The sequence below is a fragment of the Convolutriloba macropyga genome, chromosome 2, assembly GCF_964194025.1.
Source record: "Convolutriloba macropyga chromosome 2, txConMacr16.3, whole genome shotgun sequence".
NCBI lineage: Eukaryota > Metazoa > Xenacoelomorpha > Acoela > Convolutidae > Convolutriloba > Convolutriloba macropyga.
The window spans coordinates 5,987,910-5,997,359 of NC_134469.1; the positions used below are offsets into that span (position 1 = coordinate 5,987,910).

General features: G+C 33.3%; 2 protein-coding genes across 3 annotated transcripts in view; one reads left to right on the plus strand and one right to left on the minus strand.

Moving 5' to 3' along the window:
* LOC142355291 (ran-binding protein 9-like) overlaps positions 1–9,450 on the minus strand; it is a 281,185-nt gene that overhangs the window by 36,017 nt on the left and 235,718 nt on the right. The gene's annotated exons all lie outside the window — the stretch shown is intronic.
* LOC142356023 (uncharacterized) overlaps positions 1–9,450 on the plus strand; it is a 214,018-nt gene that overhangs the window by 12,646 nt on the left and 191,922 nt on the right. The window lies entirely within an intron of this gene.

Consider the following 9,450-nt stretch of genomic DNA (forward strand, 5'->3'; position numbering starts at 1 on the left):
ACCTCATTTTTGCGTATGTATTCAAATGATAGAGTAAGACTGCTTTAACGGATTTTCCTGTCCTAGGAGTGCAGACAAATTCTCCTGCCTCGCTAACTTCAACCCTTTGATCAAACAAACATTTGATTCAAGTGGTATAGCCTCTGTGTAAGATTGAAGTCATCTCTACAAAACATACAACAAGAGACCCGATGGGCTCACAATTGTACCAAAATGACGGGTGAGAAGCTTTTGTGAGATGTCACAGTAACCAACTTGCTTGCCCCTGCTCTCCGTGATAGTCGATCAGTCGCAAACCCCAAAATAGGAGCTGCAATGCCCAAAAAAAATTTAAAAAAAAACTGGGCGAAAAAGTCTACTTGTTTACGACAATAGTTTTTGAGGTGCTAACAGTTGTTGGGGTTCAGCCAGATTTTTTCTCAGAGGCCTAATTGAAATGTTTTGCGGTGTAAACAACGAAACAAGAGCCAGAGTGCTTTCCTGAACCGAGAATATATTCGGCAATCCAGATTTCGAACAACGCGTCTGCTGGAAACTATGAATGACAAACAAACTTTGAAGAATTTTCTATTTCGTAGCTTTTGAATTTTCTTTACTGAGTTGACCATTGCGGTAGCATGATTAGGTCAGGCCTCCTTATGTTGGTTATACTTTTATTCAACATTTACCACAAATTTTACGTTTAAAATATTTACTGAGCCAATATGTAGATTATCATCTCTAATTTTATCCCCTCTGGTTTATTATTTAAAAAATTTCTGAATCAGCTGCTTTAGCAATTCAGTTCACTTCTGCTCCTCATCCAATTGATGACCAATCTGTTCTCCTGCCTGGAGTCTAACTCCTACAGACAACCGATCATAACTAAATCTGAGTTTTCTAGAAAAAAAACGACCCGGCTATCGGACAGTAAAAAGAGCCCGCACAATGAAAAATCACAGCAGCAAAAACGATTAACCGCAAAAAAACAAAAAATATAGAATAAAAATCATTATGTTAGGCTCTGGGAGCCGATCCAATTTGTTAAATGTTTGCCAAATTTTGCGTTGTTGAGCTTTCAATGAGTATTTGCTTAGGATTTTTGTAGGTTTTATTGACTTTTGGACATGTGTGGGTTAAAGGATGGGATTAAAAGTTTTCTGGGTGATGAAAAAATTTCTGACTCTAAATTCCTACAAGCCATTTGCTTCAATGTCATATCGAAAGTTGTTATCATTGCTAGTAAAATAATTGTGGAAACTTCCGTCTTCTAGCATTCAAAGTCTTGGCTCTGCTTTGTTGTCTTGGGGTAACTTATGCATTATCTTGTTGAAAGCATTTTACGATGTTCCACAAGTGTGTATTGTAGCGGAGAGCGCAGTCAGTTCAAGTTTTTCTCGACAAATATTGTCAAAAGTGTATCAAATGGACCAACTGTCAGGAAAATAAAGGAACCGAAGTTTAAGAAGCTTTCATGTCAACAAGATCCAAAAAATAACTCACTATCATAAAGAAAGTATAACTAGAACTATAACACGAAAGTTAAATTTTAATTCTAATTTTCTGGGAAAACTATCAGTCTTTCATACCAAAACCTGCAGCTTCTTTGGTTAAAAAACTTTAAAAAAGGCATTGTTTTCTCATCAAAAAATTGTTAGCTTGAACCGAACTTGAATTGGAAGTTCCTCATTTCCACCAAATACTAACGCAAAAAGTTGTTGTGGTCCAGTTTCTCTAAGAAATATTATTTTTTTAAAATCGGCTCGGGAGTTATACAAATAGCAACATTTAGAAAATTTTAATTTAATACAACTTGAATTGGAACTTCTACAAATTAACATAACGTTTGCTTAAAAAAAGTTTTTATTGCAGTTTGCAATACATTTTTATGCAAATTTTGTAATCAACAATTTTTCAAAGAGCTAATAACTTTCTCGGGTCAAGAAATGGTTCACATTAAAGCAAGCTTATATTTGAATTTTCCCGTTTTAAATTAGTTATAGCAAATGAGAAATTTGGTTTCCAATTTGCCTTGTTAAAATGCAGGCATTCATTTTGAATTTTGAGATTTTCTTAGCATCAAATGTAGGAATTTTTTTTTATCTGGTCATGCTACTATTCCACATTGTAACTGGAATCTGGCGCAAGTAGAAAAATCAATCCAGTTTGCCAAGGAAGAAATTTAATTTTTCAATACTGAAATTTGTAAGTTTTGGAAATAGCAAGTTTTTGAGGTATTGAGTTTTTATTTGGGCTCGCATTTCTTCCAATTGAACGAAATGTGAATAGAACTTCTCATTGTACAGATTTTGTACGCAAAATGAAATGTTAGTTCAATTCGCGACGTAAATGTGTTAGTTCTCAAATAAAGTTTTCTACGAGATTGCATCATTTTGCCAATTTATCATGCTTGAAAATAATTCAAAAGGGAATTGGAAGCTCCCCAGTGTAACTTGCCTCAAACTCAAACTTGAGCCTTCTGTTCAGTTTGAGCAGCAAAATCAGTTTTTTTTCAATCAAAACCAAACTCAAATCTGAAGATAAACCATGTAACTTATAAATGAAGCATCAAATTGAAATTGAAGACTAGTTCGCTTGAGAAAAAATAATAATTCATCACAGGCATTTTTGAGTTCTGTGAACTATCGTCTATTGGGTATGGAGTTGTTCAAGTCTACTGAGTTTAACATTGAGGATTCCTCAGTATAACTGATTTGTAGCTAAAATGAAAATGTGCCAATTTTTTAAAATAAATTTTATTAGATCAAAAACAATTTTCTTCTCAAGACTATCATTTATTTTTTTTTACAAAAAAAATCGAAACTTGAAATGGAAGTTTCTCAGTGTACATGAAATTTTTAGTTTTTCAAACGGAAAATTGAATTTTTTTGAAAAACAATTAATTAATAAAAAGTATGTCTATCTGGTTCAGGAATGGAATAATTGAAATCAAAATCAAACACCAGTGCAATTAGATTCCGACGAAAAAATACGTTATAGGCTAGTTTTTTTTAGGAAAAGAGTAAGTTTTTCGTATGAGACGACGCGAATTATACGAAAAGCAATCTCTAACAGAAAACAAGTTAAAATTAACGAAGCTCCCTGATGGGTCCATGGTGTAATTCGATTTTAACGCGGAATTACTTTTCAGTTCTTTTCGCCTAAGAAAAATTAATTTTTTATACAAATTTTGCTAATAACAAATTTCGAAAAAACTTTTTCTTGGGATCAAGGAGCTGTTAAAATGAAGCAAAATTCCAAATGTAAACTTTCACATTGTATAGTGATTTTAAAACAAAAAGAAGATTTTTGTCTTAATTGCAGAGGACGTAAATTATATTATAATATTTAATGTTGCGAGCTTTGCGAAATTGAAACATAACAATTTTGAAAGGGTTGTTTTTGTTGAGCTACGGATTTGTTCAAACAGAAGCGAACTAAAAATTGAAATTCCTCGGCATAACTGAATTTTTAGGCAACGCATATTTTCATTCTAGTTCCCAGCAAAAACTTTTCATACAGAAGTTTGTGCAATTTTTGTGAATATCATTTTTTAAAAACATTATCTTTTATTGGGCCGAGGTATGTTTATATGAAACAAAACTCGAGAAATATTTTTCACAGTGCAAACCAATTCTAACACAAATTAAACGTGCAGTGGCGTTTGCTTCCGAAATTTAATTTGCATGAAAACATTCCATATTTTACAAAAAAAACCATTTTCAAAAAATGTCTGTTTCCATCATCGTAAAGAATATTTTCAATTAAGTCAAACTAAAAAGCAAAATTTTACTGTGTATTTGGATTTTAAGATTTGTCCAGTTTGCCTAGGAGTCCAATTAGCAAGTTTTTTATTGGGCCAAAGAGTTGTTCAGACTAAAACTAAGTTTTTTAGGAAGTCCAAAATTGTATTCATATTCTAGCTGAAAACGAACACTTAGAGTAGAAAATTAACTGTTCTTTATTAATCTGACGTCTGTGCTATTTGCTATTGAAATTGTTGAAAAATCTACGCTTAGAAACCATATTCTTAATGTAAGATGTATCAGTGGAAATGCCGCAATTATGTAGCATCCAATTCTTAGAACCGCCAAAATAATGTAAGATCTAAGTTAAGGAACACCAAAAATTAAGTAATATCGACTCTAAGAAATGCCAATATTACGAAAGATCTATACAGGCAGAACTTTTCTTATTTTGCGATACGAGCGTTCTTTTTGAGTATCCTAAATAAAGGTAACCAGGCAATGCTCTTTTGATTATCTCACCTAACTTTTCCTAATTCCTGGGCCTGGGGGTTAATTAAACGCTGTAATTTCTTAATTACAGCGTTTAACATTAGGGTTTCTTGCTAATTAAATCAAAACTCTATAGATTGTAAGATTGTAATCAGCGATAAATGAGAATTGTATAAGCAGGGGAAAAGAAGACAAGTTTTTTTGTGCGCAAGCTCCTTTTCAGCTTGGCCGCGCATGTGAAATAAACAAACAAACATTTTCGTCATGTTTAAACCATTTATGTGAAACAGCGTAGACTATTTTAAATCTTTCAGTATTTTTAACGTACATCAACTAGGTTTGTTGGCATTGATCGGGTGGTTCTTCAAAAAAAGTTAACATTTGTCAGATTTTCATATCACTTAAAGACATCTACATGTATCAGAGTTTTTTAATTTTAGCTTGCGTTATGTGACTCTTTCTGAAATCAAAATTTTGGTTTCTAAAACCCTAAAATGATTTTTGCGGCAGCTTAGGACTTAATCAATTTTAATGCATATATTTCTGAAGCCTTCGCTAGGTTTTTTCACCGAAGCTTGTTTTTGGTCAAGCATAAGGAACAGTAAAAAAATCTAATTTTATAATATTCCTTCCAGAAGTGAGCCTTCCAATCACAATTGTGATCTGATAAGAAAATCAACTGATTTGAAATTAAACAAAAAACTTTACCCAAGTCTCAAAAGAAGAACTAATTTTTCTAAATGAGTCTCAAGTAGTTAAAAATTAAAACCGAGAGCAAAAGCTTTGCGCTGTTTACGTTCTCAAGATTGTGGACACTGGCTACGTTTACTTGCTAAATTATTTTTTCTCTTTCACTTATGTCCCGCATAAATGTGACAATATTTCGTCGTGAAGAAAAGTGACGCAAAGTGAATAAATTTAGTGGCTGGATGACGAGAGTGGTCAAATGAATAGAGTTTCGTTTTTCTGACACAAGAATTTATGTTGGAAAAGAAAGAGGCACCAGAAGGGACTCTACAGGAAACTGAGGCCCGATAAAGGGCCTCCCTTTCATCTGGTTTTTTAATAAGCGGAGGGGAAGATATCAGGCGCCAACGCAAGGATTAAACACGCTCAAAGGCTCCCGCTTTTTATTATTTTTTAAAGGAAAAAGCCACAATGATTTCATGAGATGAGCAGAGTTGATTCTCTCAATTTCTCGGCCAATAGGAAAATAAGGAAACCGTTTCACTATGGACGTGAACGTGGTTTTCCGCCCCCTATCGGCCCAATGCTTCATCGAAATTGAGGAAAAGAAACAGGAGGAGAATTATTATTGAACACACAGATAACCGAAGAAAACGGCTCTTTTTCCTTAACAGAAATTTTTAACAAGAACATCTTCGAATATATACTGTTTAAACAGTACAGAACTTATACAATAAACAACAATTATTTCAGTAAATTTTTCTAAGTTTTTTTTTAAATCGATTTAACAATTCACCAACAAACAAGAAGGTTGATAACAATCGTCATCCCGCTCATCCCGATAATACTATAACGCAACTGGTAATTAGTTAGCTGTACTTTTAAATTATTCTTTTGTAATTTAACTCTTTCAGCCCCCCAACTTAAAATTGAGACTTATAGCACTCGACAGGTCTTAGGCATATACTCTTGCCTTCGATTTGTCTTTTATCAGACTAGACTACCCTGGATAAGACGGACTGCATATCTCGCGGTCTAGCAAGTTTTTCTAACGAGTCTAGTCTAATAACTGATGCGACCAGAGGAAAGAATTACGCCTGTTTCTTTTTTCTTTTTTTGAATCCGATCGCGATACTCAAAACAATTATTGCCAGATAACAAATTTTCACAGCGTAATAATAAAAACACAAAGAAATTTCGACTCTTTAAGAGGATAACTGCACAAAATGAACGCAGTTTAACGCGAAAATTACACAAGCAGTTGATTTCTTTCTTCTTCAAAATTGATTTCACCGGATGGGGATAAGTTAAGTTAGATTTTAACTAATTTACACTTAATTATTGATACTTTTACGTGACGGATTAAAATTTTCACTGTTATCAAAATAAGTTAACACCAAAATCACAAAAATTAGCGTATTGCGTCCAAAATTTTAAACAAATTAACGAAATTAAACTCCATTCTATAGAGTTTTAAAGCACGTATAAAAGAAATTGGGCGTAAAGTAACACTAGTTTATAATAATATAGTTATTTGGACAAAATTTGACCGTATTAGCATTAAAATAACAACAAATATCGGGCCAGTAATAGAAATTTACACAAACATAGTCTGTGTAAATTTCTATTACACAAACCAAGTTTTGTCCAAATTTTAAGAAAATAGCCTATTTTCAAAATAGAATTTTTGGGTTTTGGTCAAATTATTAACAAATTTATGTTGGGAATTACAATTTTTATACAAATTTTTCAAATTTTATCAGCGTTTGCATAGAAGAGTACACAAATTGTCACAAATTTGACCTCAAAATTATTACAAAAGGGGAATATTAACAAGAAGGTTCGACAAAATAGCCCAAAAATATACCAGAATCATTGAATTTAATGGGAATTTCAACAATAAGGCTAAAACATTAATAGAATTAAATGACAATTGACTATATTTTAGCCCAAAATTAAGCAAAAAATATCACTAAATAAACACAAATCTTCGATAATTTTCAATGTACTAAAAACAATGTTAAAAAGTTTGATAAATCACAAAAGTGGCATGAATCAGTCTATGATTCAGTAATAATGAAGAATTGCAATTCTACTGCCTAAGTACTGAAATGGACTTGGAGTTAGGTACGGGCACCTAATTGCGGGCCAATCACGACTGAGAATTGTGTTTCAGTTATCTCCACACTTAATTTTAATTGAAGAATTGTTTTCAGAACAAGGCCTGACATCTGTATTTAAAGTGTGATTATTTTTTTGGTCTAATGATTCTGGCTGGCAAGGGGCTGCCTACCAGTCCAATAATGGCAGCTTTTTTGTTATCAGATTAGTTACTATTTTTGCCGTTTGTAATAAAACGCAAATTTACGTCGGAATTTTTTCACGGCATTCAAAAACATGACCGGTAATATACTAAACAATTATATTTATCTGAATTAGATGTTAATAGTTCTGAATACGTTTATATATTTATTTTGTTATTTGGTTATGCATTCAACTTGTTATGATTTACGCAACCGCAATTCGATATAATTTCATCTGATCTTGTTCCTGTCCAGGCCATATCGAATATTGTGACTCGTAAAAAACTACAATAAACCAAATATCTTCTCATAATTATGCATACAAAAAATACATTGGTTATGAGAGCAAAAACACTTCAAATTTACTCTTGGAAGAAAAATTATATCTTTCTTCAGCTTTTTTTCTTTCACGGAGTCCGTTCAATGTGAGAAAAATTTTGCATTTTGAATTCTTTTGCCGCAAGCGATTATCTTGGAAAATTTTGGATCTATTCAGTTTTGTTCCACCCAGCTTAGTGGGTCATATTATTTGCAACCCACAGACGAACTGTCATATTTATATTTAATGAATAACCATGTAATATGACACGTGCCCTGTATCGGGGGGGGGGGGTGCATAATGTAATGGGGGCAAAAACGCAAAAGATCTAAAAGTTTTAATTGTTGTCGTCTATCAGTGTTAAGTTCTGCGCTACCTTTTTAAACTTTCTAACCCAAATGCCGTGCTATAATGGAAAGGATTACTTTCAACGGAAAATTGTGTTAGTTTGTGATGTTGGTGTTGGTAAGACATCTCTTCTCGACAAATACAATGAACACGAGTCCCCACCCACACATGCTAGAGATTACCTCAGGGATGTCACTATTGACGAAAATGACATAGAACTTCGTAAGTGCTTTTTGATTAATTCTCTACTCTCCCGCTAAAAAATGAGGACATAAGGGTGAGAAAGTTATTCAACAGTTTAAGGTTGAGGTTCTAATGGACTAGAAGGGCGCAGTGTATAATGCAAGAAAATTTCAGAGTGGTTTTTTTCGTTTGCTTAACATAACACAAAACAGAAAAACAAAATTTTTTCTGTTGGAATACTTTTGCTAATCAAGGGGGGCAACTAACAACTTTTTTTCTAACAACTTTTTTAGATTGTCTGATAGAAAATCAAATTTGATCACACTTTTTGCTTTTTCTTTAAAAAGGGTTATTTATACCCCATAGAAAGCATTTGAAACTGTCATTATTCATAATATGTCAGACGAGAACAAAAGGTACGCCAAAAACGAGACAAAAATCAATTAATGTTAACAAGAAAACGATGTCGCATGTCGCAACCGTTGTCGCAAAACCGTAGACTAATCAAGGAGAAACCTAAAAACTTCAATAGTGCCTTTTTAAGCCAATCAAAACATCCCAGCATTGTGTTTATGTGGCAAGAAAACAAAAAAAATGATGGTGTTCATGATCGTGCTAAGATCCAAAAATCACACGATTCTTGTTAAAATGAGTAGTATCAAAGCCAAGAAACATTAGTTGAAGATAAAACCGATACAGATTGGATTTTGATTCGGGTGAAAGTGGAAGCAACCTGTCGCTACGGTGACCTAGCCATATTTGACAGAACTGAGAAGGATAAATATGACAAAACTAAAGGATCCCCCAGTTTATTTTGAAGCAAATTTTGCTCAAAAATTACAGCAAACTATAAGTTTTCGACTTAAAACAAAAACAGACTAACTATCAACTGCTCAGAAAGCCCATTGTGCTTGCTCTCAGTGAGAACAAATCATAAGACGACAAAAACATCAAACAAAGACAAAACTAAAAAATTTGACATGCAATTTGTCGAAACCACAGTATTGAGCCCATTAAAACTATAAGACATTGAGAACCACTAAAACTATAAATTGACAAAAAATAGGGTTTTAATGCTTTACTTGGGTCTCGTTGGACATTAAATGGGTCTTCTTTTTTCATGATCTTTGTGAATGTATTTCGCTCGCTTTCTCAAAGGAGAACAAACGTGTAGGGAGCGGGAGATCGTGGGGCCACTCCCCGTATGCAACTTTATTTTTGATCACTGTAAAATCAGACTGAAGCTAGTTTGATAAGTCACAAAAGTGACATGAATCAGTCTATGATTCAGTAATATTGAAGAATTGCAATTCTACTGCCCCATTACTGAAACGCACTTGAAGTTAGGTACGGGCACCTATTGAGGGCCAATCACGACTGAGAATTGTGTTTC